At 29.3% G+C, this 16,577-nt stretch overlaps 1 protein-coding gene across 4 annotated transcripts in view; it reads right to left on the bottom strand.

The window, feature by feature from the left end:
- Window positions 1-15,376, bottom strand: part of LOC121127748 (putative polypeptide N-acetylgalactosaminyltransferase 9) — a 60,700-nt gene extending 45,324 nt beyond the window's left edge. For 2 of the 4 annotated variants that reach the window (XM_071892881.1, XM_071892870.1), the window contains exon 1: window positions 13,503-13,757. The gene's annotated coding sequence lies outside the window, so the exon portion shown is untranslated. Of the gene's footprint in view, window positions 1-13,502; window positions 13,758-15,168 lie in introns of those variants that run through there. The other 2 variants (XM_071892866.1, XM_071892854.1) reach the window with 2 other exon arrangements.
- Between the last annotated feature and the right edge of the window lie 1,201 nt (window positions 15,377-16,577).

The raw sequence follows: 16,577 nt of genomic DNA, 5'->3' as shown, positions 1-16,577 counted from the left end.
GCATCCTTAAGATTTAGGATGGTACCGGACGAGATATCAAACTTTTGGTACCAATACATTCCTAATAAAGAGTTTTCAAATCAAAAACTTTACTTTAGCGAATCATGGACAGATCAAATCTGAACTAAATGAGGTATTACAATAAGGTACATACATAGTATTATCAGAGATGAAAAAATATTATAATTGAATGAAAGATAATGATTGTAGTTGCAATTCTTCATAGCTGTTATCAAAAATCTTTTATTCTTGAATAGAGAAATTTTATTAATTATGTAAAGACTAGTGCGTGAAAGACGGAGCGTAAAAATGAGGATTTGTAGTAGAGTTACAAGTTTAAGTCCTTGTTGGACTCGGATTAGAATTGAGGATCGACATCTGAGTAATTCCTATCTATATCATTGCTAGATACGGAGTGGTTTTTGATTGTGTTTTTTTTTTGTATACTTCCTTCATCCTATAGATGATTACACCTAATGAGCTGAAAAATTATGACGGTTAAGCTTCTCTTCTCCCAAATTGTCAGGATGACACCGATAATTTGCACTGTTTTCGTAAAAGCATATTAGTTTTTAAAACTGACTACTATCCAAAGACCACATATATATAGAACTAGAAAAACACTGTGCGCAACTCAGATGAATTGACAGCTTTCTTTTGTAGTGCATTAAACAGCTGATATTCATTTTATATATTGTTAGTAAGTATCTACCAAAATATCTATATTTATGTATATAATTTCTTCTTCTTTTCTGTTGATCGTTCCTTTCATTCAGCAGACGGATTGTTCTTCTACTTCTTTATACATATATTTTCTGGTAGTAGGTCAAAACGTCGACTGACAGAACGTCGACCAACAAAATGTCGAATGGGCAAAGCGTCGACCGTAAAAAACGTCGAGCGACAGAACGTCGACCGGAAAATATTACATTTCAAAATATGAAAAACTGTTTCTACGACATTTCACTCTATACATTTCCGCCCGATATATTTACCCCACCACCCCTAAATAAACTAACATTAAGAAACCCTCACAAAACCCAATTACACCTCAAAATTTGGGGCTATTTTGGGTATTGCCGGCCTCAAAAATGATATGAAACCGACTGCTGGTAATTAAATTACTTTTCAGGGCCCCTCTTAACATCCCAATTTGTTTCACAAAAATAAAAAGTTATAATGTTAATACATTTTAAATATTCTTATTTATTTTATTATTTTCTTATACATATAAAATAGGAAATGTAAAATTATGAATTATGACTAATTCAACGTACATATTCTAAAGTATCCATATTTTCATATTTATTAAAGACATTATATAATTTTTTATTAACATTTTCATACTTTTAGGATTTTCTGATCAAGTCCTGTCCATTTTGAATTTGTCGTAGATACATTTTTGTTGAAGTTTGCTCAAGGATTAGTTCCTTTAACAGTTTTTACTTTTGTAGGATGATTCACTTGCAAACACATGTATGTATGAAAAGTATTATGCCATACCTTAACTGAATTATTCGTTCTTGGTAAATCATTTTTCATTCGTTCGAATAAATTCCACAGATCGATTTCAAATGCAGGTTTTTGTATTTTTCTCCTTTGAATGATGCCGATCCATGTGAATTCAAAATATTGCAAGAAATCACCCAGCAATTCATCATTTTCCTCGTCGAGTGTGCACATGCATCTGGTAAATGTGTTGTTCACTTCGCCAGGAGGAAGAAAAGCTAGGGTATACAAATACTTGATAATCAATTGACATTCTTCATTCTTATACCATTCCTGAAGACCAAGCCTTTAAATATTTCGCCATAAACATTCACCAAAATGGAAAAAAACACTCGAAAATTTTAATTTCAGGGAAAACTCTCTTAATTTGGTTAATCACAGCTCTATCAAAATCAACCGTTATTGAAAAAGGACTGAGGCGGATTGGGAGGGGCCCTTACTGGTAGATTATATAGGAATTGTGCTACTGGGTTATGTTTCAGGTGGGAAATGTCTGAATGTAATATATCGCAACACCACTTGGAGTAGCCTTTATTTTATATTCTACGGTCAACCTTCTGACAGTCGACCTTCTGTCAGTCTACCTTCGGTTAGTCGATGTTTTGTCTGGTCGACGTTTTGTCTATTCGGCGTTTAGTCTATTCTACGTTTTGCCAATTCGATGTTTTGACGGTCGACGTTTTGACAGTCGACGTTTTGTCCACCCACCATATTTTCTTTGGTATAACCTAAAGGACTCAAGGGAAAGAGGAGACGATCAGTAAAAGAAGAGCATGTTTTTTTCTTCTCGTTGCTGATTGGCTTAAAATTATCAGCTGCCATCAGGACAATTTTAAAGGTTTTGAATTCAATTTGTGTACTATATTGTGAGTTTAATTTAATTATTTTTGTTTTAATTAGGCAATACATATTAATTAAAATATATTTTTCATAATGGTAACGTATGGTTTAGTGTATTGTAATAATAGATTAACTTTGACTAAAAAGTTTTTCTGAAACTCCAGCATCTTCAAGCGAAACTTGCCAGGAAAAAGACTTCAATAATGTCAACTAAAAGAAGCCGTAAAAATATATCGAAAAAGGTGGTATCTGTAAATTATACAGTAGAACATTATTTTTATCATATTTATTGTTTTAGGCTCAGTTTTGTCACAAAACCTATATTGAAGGGTTCTTATTTTAATTAACATGTTTGTACAAGAAAGGAAAGAACTCTAGAATCAATTGTTCAAGTCCAACAGTTAAAAAAGCACTAAAATCAAGGTAAACAAATAAATAGAATGAATAAATTTACGATTCTTTTATACCTTATTTTGAAACTATGCCCATTCTTATGAATTTTTAATGGTTTATTACACTTTTCAAATTTGCGTGTGGTCCGTCAGGATATTATCTCTCCTTGATCAATGATTTCCTTTATCCTCACTGAAGATATTATGTGACACATATTCTTGTCATCGTGCTCGCTGGAATTGCAAGTAGATGGAAGCAAGTTGTTGGTTATTTCTTTACTCCAGATTCAGTTAATGGGTCTGTCTGTACTGGGAAAAATTACAAAGGATGTCGTCATAAGAGCTTCTGAAATTGGTAAGATCAATTACCACAGATATGGGCCCATCAAACCAGGCAATGTTCCGTTGTTAGGAGGTTAAATTTGGAAGAAAAAATGAAATTTTCAACTTCGTCCCGCATACTGCAAATCCGAAAGAAAATTCATACTTTCTTTATGATGTTCCTCATCTTCTAAAAAAATCTACCAACATCTTTATTAAACAATATTGAAATTATTTTGCTATCATTTTTTGGGGAAGAAAGACATTTATCAAACCATATTTTTTCTGTAAAACATCTTCAAAAACTGGTAGAGTTAGAAAAAGTTCAGGAATTGAAAATTGTTCCAAAGCATTCTGAAAGTTTCATAAACCCAATTTTCAAAAATGAATATTGCTGATGCAATGACTTTTTTTTTCCATGCAACAAGTGCGGGCCTGTGATATTCGACAATCCAGGAGTATGATGGGTCAATCTTATTAATGGCAAAATTTATTGATCTTATTCGTTCCTGGTTCGAGCTCATGACCTCTCGATCACCGATGATGGCTTTAATTCATCAAAATCTTGACAAATATAATGAAGCTATACCAAATGATTTTGGCCTTTTTTTTCTTTTTTGGATCTTGCAGTGATTATATTTCAAATACAAATTTTGCTGAACTACCAATGGAAAATATATTATATTTTTCCTTTTTTATGTGTGGCAAGCAAAAAGGTATAAGATTTATAAATGTAATGCCATTAATAATTAATTCATTATGTTAAAAGAATTACATTAAATAATGATTTGGGGACTATTAAGCACATGAAATTGCATTTGCAGGTAAATGATCGAATAAGCATCAAACATTTTTCCATATTAATTAAAAATTTGAATAGGTGGCCTCTTAAATTAATGAGAAAAATAAATTATAGCATTACTGTTCATAATGAAAAAGTGTGCCACAAATTATGATCCATGAACCAAAAAATCCTAAATTCTTGTCATGCTCCGATTCCGTAAAAGTAAAAAAAGGGATTATACTCAAGCGATTAATTACTTAGATACCTGTTTCTTAAAGGAAATATAATAGATATTCCGAAGAATTGTATTACGTCATACTAAGGAGTCCTTAGATGATTGGTTGAATAGGTACCTTATGTATGTAAAAACAATGCAGCCCTTTGTCCTTTGGTTCCATATCTAATTATATATATTATTCTACTACTTGACGCGTTTATCACGAATCTGTAATTATATTTTGATCCTTATTCATCCCCGAACAAAAAAAAATCAACTTAACTCCCCATTTAATTTTGAATAAATTATTTTCATAAAATAATTTTTATAAACACATTTCTGAAATCAGTACTAAATTTTACCAAAAAATAAGTTTTTTTTCAGGTGAATTAAGTTCTTACTACAAAGTTGGCTCAAAACTTAAAAATTAAAAAAACTGCAAAAATTCCAGGCTAAGAAATTGAGCAACAAATGAGTGCCATTCATGCTTTTAGTTTAGTTTTGAGCGCTTGTAAAAAAATCTTTCAAAAACATCCATTTCTACCCTCCCTTTTTATTGTTCTCCAAATACATCTTTTACGGCAAGATCAAAACTAAAACTAAGTTGTGAAACGACGACCATATTCTCAATTTTTTATCTAAATCATATTTGGCTACAAGATTACTTTTTTATCCACCAGGAGTGCTGAAATTATTAGTGAATTACTCTATAACTAACTCCTTTTTAATTGAACACACAAAGTGAATTTTGCATAGGGAAGAACGCTGCAGAAGTCACTTTAAAAAAAGATAGATTGACGTCTTCTGTTGTCCCTCACGGGGGATTTTTTTAATAATAGCCAACTAAATTTGGACAGAAATTGATCACGTAGTCTTCATTTTCTTAAACAGGTAATGCCTGTTAAATGCATTTAAAAAATTCAAATCAAAAATGATCGAAGATTCGTAATCAGTGAGTCAAGTGTCGGATTGCAGTTTTTCTAGAATGCAATTAATTTTTACTAATGCAAATGCAAGTATTCGATATATCATAGAATACAATCAAACCTGGTCTAAGCAGTTATATCCAGTTGCCAGGCAGGAGTTTTAGTAAATAAAACAACTGGATTAACCACGTACCTGCAATCCCTGACCAGCGGTCACACAAATAATTACATATCTATCATATTTTTTCATAGATAAACCTGCTTTTAATAGTCCCTTGTTTAAACTTACATCGACAGTTGAGTACAAACAAAGAAGGAGTGAACAAGTTAATAATTATAATATTTATGAATGCATAAAAATAATATTCTTCCTCACATTTTTAATGAAAAATGAGTTTTACCCTGTTACTGCCCAGATTTAAATTTAATCCACTTTTTTCAAATTTTGAATTACTTCAAAATACCAAACCTAGTTAACCTGTACTTAACGGTCACTTGTTCAGGTTTACTTGCCTGGCTGCATAATATAGGTAGGTTGGACTGTATATTAATATTGTATATTTCCTAAATGAAGAGGCATTTCTGTGTTTTTACCTTGGCAATGACCTTACAAACTAACTTTCATGTTAAAACAGATTTGTTTAATGTACATTGTACATAAAATTGGTTCAATTAGCGACATGCAATTTGATTTCAATGTAATTTATAAAGGATTTTTTTGTTAAAACATTATATAAATAATACTTAAGTCTTTAATAATTATTATTATCGAATATGCTTAATGGTTGAGGTATTGATTGCTTTGTGCAACGTAATTAGGCAAGTAAATGCAGATCAATAGCAGAAAAATATTTGGCCCGTCAACATAAAAGTAAAATTGAACAAAAATCAAGAAATTTTTTTTCATACAAAAATTGTGTCCCCATTAAATATAGTAATAAACAAAGAAGTAAGCAAGCTACTAAATAAGACTATAATTTATGTTATATATCTTGTTCTAATCTCTTATCCGCAAGATGGCGACACTATTCATGGAAAATGACCTTAAAAACCTTCAACAAAAATAGGTTTGGCCTTTTGAGCATTTTTTTATCAAGTTTTAAGGGTATAATTACGAGTCCGAGATATATTTTGAGGTAAAATAACTATATAGATGAAAATTAAATTTTATTAACAACTGATAGAAAAAATTCCAGTATTTGAAACATAAATTATCAATTACCTTATTTTGAAGCTAATATCTTTGCTTTATATCATTACTAAAACTAAAGATTAAATCCTATATCACAACTTACCATCCAAAAAAGCTTTAAAGCCGAAACTGAGGTTCGATGATAGTTTTAATTGTCATTTCTGTATTTACAGTAAATTTCGAATTTCCTCTTGTTAACAAGCTGTGAATAATTCCCTTCAATTATTCAACAATGATTCTATAATTAGGAATTATTCACTACTGACTTTAGATCTTCTTCTTTTTTTTTTGTTTCTTTTTACATAAAAAATGCAAGATAAAATGAAAATCACGACGTGTATTGAATAAAGAATAGTCCTGCAGTAGGTAAGAATTGTTTAATTATCATATAATTTTAGGTCTTTTTTTCTTGATCTTTTTTGAAAAAAAGGCTGTATGTTGTCCATTCCTGTCTAGACTCTTTATTTAGATATTTAGACTTTATTTGACTGAAATATGGTTTTTTCAATAGAATTATCTATATATTTTTCCGGTAATAATTACTGTACATTGTAGCAATTTTGAAGTGTGGTTTGCGTATTTTTCAGTAAGATTAATAACATAATAATTAATTAATAAAAATATAAACTTATCAGTTGAGGACTAACACTCTAATGGAGGGTAGTAGTTGAGAAAAGCCATCTCTGCTTCATCTTCAGGAGCATTGATATAGTTGATAATAATGTTACTTGCCGGTGTTAACCTGCTCACCCTAACAATTTGAAGTATGTATGGGAGTAGTATCTGCCAATGATGTCGGCAGGAATTACTACGATGTCGATCCCTAATTCTACTTCTTGTCCAACAAGGACTTACACTTTTTACTCTGCACCAAATCCTCAGTGGTACGCTTTGTCTTTCAAGAACTCGTCATTACTTTAAACTTATATGTTCACTCTTCATGAATAAAGTAATTATGATAACAGCTTTGGAAAATTTACAAAATAAAACTGTTCAGGTTGTAGCTACAAAAAGTATCGCAGTCTTCCGATGCTTATATTTTTTTCAAATATAAGCATTGGTATTTATTTATATTTTATATGTGTTACAACTTACATCACAACAAAAGCAAGTTAGGATGATTTTTTTTAAAGAATGAGTCTAGATTAGATTTATTTTCTCCAATAATTAACTATTTTTAATTTATATTTTTAAATTATTTTGATTAATCTTTCGGACATTGCAATTGAAGGCTAAAAAAATAATATAATAGCTTCTATTAGAAAGGCAAATAAATTCTCAATAAGCAAATGATACATTAAACTAGTAACAATTATTTCTAGGCAGAGGTCTGAAAAAGTTATTATGCTACAAGTTCAAGTTGAGTCTTGGTTCCTACATCTGTTTCTGGGTATTTCGATCCCAATCAGAAATTTGAATATAAAGCCCAAATTGATCCTAAACATGTTTATGAAATATTGAGGTGTTTATGCACATTAAATTAAAAATTTGCTTCGAGTTTTTTTATATTTAATTATAGATTTATTCAAACAAAAAATTTGAAAAAATATTTCAAGCTACTTGAACCCTTTAGAAATAAAAAATCTCAAAAGTAAGCACTAAGTGTATCAATAACGCCAATTTGGGTTGTGAAAGTTTTTTTATAAATTTTGATGAGATACAAAAATATTATCTTTCAAATAGGTAGGTATCTAAGCCTCTAACTAGATTATGATTGCCGAAATCAAAACAAAAAATACTTCACTGAGTACAAAGAAGAACTAAAAATGTATTATTTACATAAATGTCAATATGTAGAGAGTAAATACTAGTATTGAGACCTGGTCCCGGTTCCTCTAAAAGAAAAAGATTTTTGGATTGTTTTTTTCCAATTAATAATTAATAGCTTAGCGTGCCTTTAGGTGCAAAATCATACTAATATGTGTTCACAATCACCAATAGGGTTATTTCAGATGTAAAAAAGTTGCCATTGTTACATTTTTCTTTAATATTATATAAAAAGGGGGTTTTGGCATATGAGCAAAAAAAAACATTTAAGAGTTAAGTTTGATTTTTCAGTCCATACCGATAAAAAATTCAAAAAATTAGCATGAGATTAACTTAACCTAAACATATACTTGTTCTTACTTGAAATAAACACAGTTATTTATATAGAACACGGGAACCGGACAATGTCGTGTTTGATTGTTTATAACTAAATCTGGCTTTGGAGGGTGGAATTCATTTTGACGCTGGTTCGATTAAATATATTTTGAATCTTGTCTTGTTAAACTTTGATTTTAGTCTTATTATCTATATTAACAAAGGGAGGTTGGTCTGTACATTTGAATGTTTATGTGTATGTTTTCCGTGAAGTCATTTTTGAGTGTATCTTAGAACTGCGTCGTTACTTGATCTAAGAAATGAAAATTCCATCGAGCATGCTTCTCATATAAAAAAGAAAAGCGAAGTAGATATATATTGTATTGTTTTGTTCAGAGTAGAGGCAGAATTGAGTGGGATAAAAATCGCTCGAACCACTGCTGTGCAACACGAACCGAAAGTGTATCGGCTTTCATCCACTAAAAACGTAAAGTATGGCCAATTTCTTCCTTTGAGACCTCCATACTCAGGTTAATTGAAAACTGAACCAGCCCAGCGCAATACTGTTTAAAAGCGTTGGGTGGTATTGACTCACACCTTTACAACGCTTTATCATATGATCCGATCTGACCAATAATGAATAAGACATACTTAATTTTAAAAAAGGAACGAAATTGCTTTTTCCCTAACCTAATTTTATAGAACTTATGCATGTGTGTTTCTTTTATGGGTGTCGACACTGTTAGGCCTCAGAGGCTGAAACTTTTCATGGTTGCCTCGTTGGAACTCTTTTGGTCAGGCTAAGACAGGGGTGCTGATTTTGGGGTCGGTCATATAAGGTGGGTTTATTCTATACCCAAAACACAAAGATTGTTTTTTTAAGTTCAAAGAGACTAGATAGAATGTTAAGTTATAAATCAAAAAGTGACTGACATCTCAAAAAACAAATATTTTACAAAGGACTTTTGCTTAATTTATTCCAAATTAATAAGTTATGGGCAAAAAAAGAAATCGGTGACATTTACAATTTCGTCTTTTTTCGTGTGCAAAAAAAAGTATTTTCAATGGAATAATGGGATTCTTAGATAAAATAAAGTTTGTAAAAAATTGTCTGGAGATTTGTTTACATATATATCTGACACATAAAAAATGATATTTAATTGAAATATCGGTCATTTTCTGAAGATTCTTTTAAAATGTATTTTTGTTTAATTTATTAAACGGTAATTTTCAATTTTTAAGACTAAACGCCACAAAACATTGCATTTTGGACAAAAAATTATAAACCTTAACAAATTAAATGCAATATAATATTTTTAATTTCCGAAACATTTCATTACAATTTTTTTGCAATATTTGCAAAAATTAACAAGTTATCGAGGGTTATTTGTTCGACCACACCATTCTCCAAAAAAAAATTTGCTATTGTACGTACGAAAAATATCTTGAGAGTTGTATTCCACTTTACAATGGCAATAAATTCTACTTCACAATGTGATTTCCCACTCCCTCCTTGGCCCGAGTAACGCTGGGTAACCCTTTGCTAGTATAAAATAAAAATCAATTAATGTTACTTCGGATTAGGTCAAGCAATGAACATGTTAACGTTCATTCTCTCATATAAAAAAAAGAAATGAAAATTATATTAAATACATATATACAATATATATATTGTTAACAATACTAAGCATTTTTTAGCATGCGAGTTGTGTATTGTTGGCAACCCGAACCATGTTTTTATTGCTCAAAGTCTGCTATCATTATTATTTCATTCTTGAGGAGAGAACATTTAAGTATTGAGTAATTAAGTATGAATATGCATACGATAAACACTGCGTAACACTCATGTTTTCTTGAAGAATAATCTACTATATTAATAAAGCAAATATATATTATTAAAGCAAATTTTGTCTGTTCCTCAACGCCTTATAACTCTGATAAATGCCTGTTACTCTCGATAGAATATTAATAAAGCAAAGATGTGTCTGGATATTTGGAAAGGCATCCTTTTTTAGTGTATTTTACAAATGCATCAATTAGGTATATAAACAAAAAATAAAAATAGCATATTTTTGTATTTTTTATATAATATCGATTACGTAATTTTATCTGCATATTGCAATGGCAACAAAATTATCTTAATTGGTTGGATATATAGCGATTAATAGCAATTTTTTGTTGCAAAATATTAAAACCTTTTCTTGTTTATTTGTTTTTTTGTTTCTCCCTTTGTTTATGATCAACTTGTGTATATTTCATCTATTGGAACACTAGTTGGCACTGCAAATTTGAAAATGACGTCACAAATCATAATAAACATGACGTATACTTATTAATAAACTTAATGAAAGCACCCAAAAAAAATTAGAAATCTATATTAATATATATTATTTGTGTAGTTTAATCATTATTAATTAAGTAATAATCTCTATTTCAAGAAGTAAAGACTAATTCATTGCATAACTATTAAATATTTATATACATTCTACAAATTATACTAATAAAAATATTATAAGAATATGTTAATCAAAAAAAAATTAAATCTTTAACTAAAAAATCAGCTCCTAAAGCAAACACTGACAATTCACTTTCTTCTGTGGTGTCGTAATTTTCGGTTTGAGACCGATATGAAATATTAGAACATATTTTATCTAAATTAAAATATTCCACTTTGTCATTAAAGGTTTCAAGTTTTAAATCTATAAGCCATAAATAGCATGCATTTTTTTCTATAACTTTTCCTTTTAAAATATCTAAAACCTCATTTTTAGTCCAATCTTCGATATTTTTAACATAATTAAATGCTGTTTTTAAATCAACCTTTTTTAATTTTTGTTCTATTTTTTCCTTAAACTATCTTCCTTGTATATTTCCTTCAACATCTTTCTCTTCAGTAGTTCATTACATTCATCCTCATGGTAGATTTTTTTTTTTTTTCTAAAATGTCTTGCAAATTTTACCCTTTTTGTTATGATGTCTTCTCTATGTGGAGTATCCATCTTTTCTAAATAATTTATAGTACCATTCTTTGAAACTCTTAATCGACATGATATATAGTACATATAAAGTATGTTGAAATTAGGAATTTAGGATCTTTATGTAAACGTTAAACTAAATAAATATAATACACTTTTGCGAAACTTTGCCAAAAACAGTATTCAAATCAAACAATGTTTAATCATTCAATAATCAAACATTCGTTGAAGAACTGGTTTGAAAACAAATCATATGTTGGAGCTACATAACTCCCTTGTGAAAAGATGATCGGTGTCGCCCTCTACTTTGTTATCATACCTACATAAATACTTTATCTATAAATTAACAATATTGCTTAGCGCGTTTTATAAAAAAAAAAATATGAATATAGTTGTACTTCTTTTTCTTTTTTCTTTTTTAATATGACGCGCACGCTCAAGGGAACATTGTTATTTCTTAGAACTTAGAACAAATAAAAATGTTGAAAAGGGCGTGCGCGTTATACTGATAAAGAAAAGAAAAAAGGAGTTCATATTTATCACCTCTTTTTGCACCACGTAACCTTTCCTCAAAAAAAAAAAAAAAAAAATAAGCCCCATAAACGTTAGTAGTTAGATCATTCTTCTCAACTATGAAATACAATTATTAGAAGAAAAGAACCAGAAGCATCGATAGCTGGCAACAAAATAGATTGTATATTTTTGTTTTACCCAGCCGTCCTTTATTAATAAAGTAAAGTTTGTCTTGATGTTACAGGGTAACTCAATTTTTAGTTTTCTATTTGATGAACGAAATAACAATGTAGTAACGAGCGTGTGTAGCTATTGTTCAGCCCGTCATATTGAATTAAAAAAGGAGACAACATATATTAAGGGTTGTAAATCCTAAGCATTTTTTATTGTGAGAGTTTTGTATTTGTTGTCTTATTTTCTCTAGCTGTTATCATTATTCTTTCCTTCGTGAAGAGAAAAACGTCAAAGTATTGAGTAACTATGTGTGAGTGCTCATGAAAAAGGAATAATAATACTGATGATTTGTTGGGGAGTTATCTTCTGTTGTAATAAAGTAAAGTGTGTCTGTCTGTCAACCCCTAATACTCCCAGCAATGACAGATACTATCTGTAATTAAACGTTGACTTTATTTTCATTCAATTTTCAACATGGACTATCTCACAAAAAAACTTGATATTTCATGAGTTCATATAAAACCCCAGAAACGGCAAAAAAGTCTTCAGTAGAGTTATAAATGTGATTTTTAAAGCTATTTTTTTCTTTAATTTAGCTAGTTTTAAAATTAAATTTAAATTAATGAGAACGTATCAATATTTATTGAATCTCTCAACCTTTCCTTCATAAAAGTTGGATGAAAAATACCTCAAATTACAATACAATATTTGGCCAATTCACCTGTTAATTAGTTAAAAAAAACGAGTTCATAGGATTTATTGATATTTTTATTGTGTCTTGCATACTTTCCTACAAAAAGAGAAATTAAAAAAAGGCCTAAAATCAATTGGTATAATTTTCAGCTATTCAACTAACCGTCATTTAAGAGTAGGGAATAAAACGTTTTCATTTAAAACCAGTATTGTTGACTTAAACCTTTACTGTCTATGAAAAATATATATCCCTAATGGGGAGCTTTATTATATATCAGAACCTAATATGTATTTGAAATATGTTATTACATAGTTATACATTCTTATTTTCATAATTTAGCCTATAAATAACTATAATATTTGCAGAAATACAATATTTTCCTCTATTGAACGTTTCACTGACGCCGCAGAATACATAATAAACCGAAGCGACGCTACCTTGGGTGCCTAGAGTTAATTGTATATTCTTTGATTAAAATGGACAAATTTGAAAAAAATATTGGAGAAACTTTATCAAACAGCTTTATAAATTAAAAAGACTCTACACCTGTATATGTAGTAATATAATTTGATAACAAAGAAAAGCCGAGATATTTGAATTAAATCAAATTATTATGTACGTAAAAGTATCGTAAAAAGTTAGATAATTGGAGAAAAATGTATATTCTGACATTCAAATATACAACAGTAGTTCACGATTTGTATTAATCTATATGAAAAAAGGATATTTCTTCTTATACAACTTTGTTGTTTAGAACATCAAGATGGCCGACATCAACAATCTGGACGTCACGTAGAAACTCTCTATTGCTCAAATTAAAAAAAGTTGATTCGAATTCAACCAATCAAAATACTAACAAAGATAAGATAAATCGACAACTCACCAAAATAAAACTTAAATTTATATGTCCGTAGGATAACACCGCGTTTGAAGATGGAATCCATTGTGACAGAGGAGAAGAGAAGTACACAAGACTTCTCTATTTTTATTTTATTTTTACATTATCTATAAGTTATAACTTATAACTAAGAAATTTAAGGATGCTTGTGTATTTATTCTTTGATTCTACACTTTCCCATATTATAAAATTACACACAAAAAAATAACTTCAAGCAAAAGCAACAGTTCACAAAAGTGGAACATCATTAGTCATAAAGCTAACAAAAGTAAATTATAGGATAGTCACAGATGTTACGATTCGCTATCGTCATAATCATACATATTCTAATAGACATGATTATATGCTAAGTTTAAGAAGTGTATCTCGACTTATATATGGCCATTGCCTAGTCCATTAAATAGGCTGATTATATGCAACTTGATAATCAGCAAAAGTTGCCCAATATCATTTCTCCATCATCTTTAATCAATTTTTGATTTTTAAAACATGAAACAACACACTACAATGTAATAATTTTTATGATATTTTGTTATCATTTTTGATCGTTTATTGTCAAAAATTAAACACACTACAGTCATCACTTGTCATCAAAAAAATAAAATACCTTTGTACTCAATAAAATATTACGAGGAGAAAATTTGTCACTTGTGGAACATGTCAAAATCTTTGCAAAAAAACTCACACATTTATTTTTGCACCAGACCCTGCTCAAGGTAAAACCGGCCTTGGCCTCAGTTATTATCCTTATCCCTACCTATATGTAAATTTTGGTCCCGTGTAATCTGTTTTGCATTGGACTTTGTAAAAGTTAAGCCCGGTCCTGCTACAATTATTAATATGATTTCTCTCTGTTTTATTAATATTATATGATCGATTATATCTCATCTATGATGATCGATTTGTTCTTTTATTTCCACTGAGGAGCATTATAATTTACGATTTGAAAAGAGAAAATCAGATAAAGTGAAGAATTTGTATTTTTTTACGAACCGGCCGAGGTCGTACAGTCTTTGAACTATGCATATTTACTCCATTAGAGATTGAGTGATGTAAAAAACATTGGTAGTTTTTCTTTTTTTTTTCTTCGGAAAAAAACCAATCACGTGTAAATCGTAAAACAATTAAAAGTTGGCAAAAATTGACTCAATAATTATTTTAGAGATCATATACTTACATCATCATAGTACAAATTTTCCAAAAATTATAATTAATTAATCAATAAATTCACTATCGATGTAAATACATTTAATAATTATATGTGGTTATAATATAATATAAGACATCTTTAATAAATGAAAAGTTATAATTTAATTACATAGTTGATACCAGAAACGTGATTATTCAATTTTATTTCACTATTTACTAATAAACATTGTTTTTAACGACTTATAAATAATATATTTTATAAAATACTCCTATAAATTAATTAATTATGGGTCATAAATGACTAGCTATATGAGAAGTATGTCAGCCATACCACTACTAAAACTCATATCCAGAAAGTGTAAAAAATTACCCTTCAGAGAAACTCCATGAAGGAATTTGATTCATCTCATACTTAAACAAACTTATTTAAGTAATAATATGGATCTTCACTCTTAAATGAAATATGACCAATAAATAATAGTATTTAAATAAAACGTCCTACTTCGAATCCTCCTCAAAAAGATACCAATGTTTTTCAGTGATGATGGTGACTCAATATAACTTGGATCGTACATTGATGATGATAACTAACTCCTTAACTAAATAGATACTTATTATCAACGCATGCGCAGAGAAATAAAACAGAAAGGGCTCTCAATTATGTAAGTTACTATAACTACCAAGTTATATATACCTATAACTAAGTAGTCACTAAAACTGGCTAAAAAATTACTCAAATTTCGCTAATAACATAATGTGCGTTGTATTTTTTTTTCTTTTTTTAAAGAATTGAATAGAAATATTTGTAATTGTAATTTATCTGAAAAACCGACCAGATAATATTTTTCATTTTTCCCACAATTAATTTACCTATGAACATATAAACAAATATACCAAGAAAAGGTATGTACATTTATAAGGACAAAATTCATTGCTTTGAAGCAAAATACATAGTGTACAATATTAAATATAATGTGGTGTGTTAACACAAAAACAATCATAAACAAAAATCAAGAAATGGTTTTTTAACTCCATATATGTATACAGCCCAATATTTTATAGACTTATTTCAATCCATTATAATTTTGTATTCAAATGTCTGGGATGATTTGAAATGCTCAAGAATGTTAAATAGTTTAAGATCTTTATATTATTTGTAAGACTTATTTGGGATCCGATATGTTCGCTAAAATAAAATTCCTCAATTTCTATTTATTTCATTACGATGATGCTTTTTTTTATTTGAACTTTTTGTCCATTTTGCGGTGCCTCCAAAAGACAATTCATAATAATTTATTAATAGAGTTGAAGAGCACAAATATAATCCAGAGTCAATTTTGAGAAAAACCCTTATAGCTTGTTTAGTGTTGACGGCTCACATATATATGTATAATTAGAATTACAGTATATAAGTGAAGAAAATAGACATCCATTATAATTAATTAAAGGTATTCTTTCACCGGCAAAGAACATAACTTTACACTTAACTCATTACCGGTCAAGTGACCTTTTTTTAGTAACATGAAGACTCAAAAATTCCCTTCGCAATCTTAACATTACTAACTCAGGAACCAAAAAGTATTACACCATTCTAGTACTTTTCATGGTACTTTGATGCTTAAAACAACACTTCCAAATCCATAAGAAGCCCTTAGCTATTTGGAACTCAGATAAATTATATCACCCTAATGACGTAAAAAAATCATTAGAAAACGTCGAAATTGCATAGAAGAAACGCATAAAATTGACTTGTTGATTAAAGGTAATTTATTTTTTATAATATACCTAGGTATATTATATTTTTTTTATATGAACAAAAGCACAAGAACCAAGACCGATAAGCAATATATTGCGGTGTCGATTCGACTTTGTCGGTTCCATTTCTTGCAGTTCAAGAACTGGAACCGCTTT

This window comes from Lepeophtheirus salmonis, chromosome 1 (genome assembly GCF_016086655.4).
Source record: "Lepeophtheirus salmonis chromosome 1, UVic_Lsal_1.4, whole genome shotgun sequence".
NCBI classification, from domain to species: Eukaryota; Metazoa; Arthropoda; class Copepoda; order Siphonostomatoida; family Caligidae; genus Lepeophtheirus; species Lepeophtheirus salmonis.
This window is presented reverse-complemented; position numbering and strand designations above follow the sequence as displayed.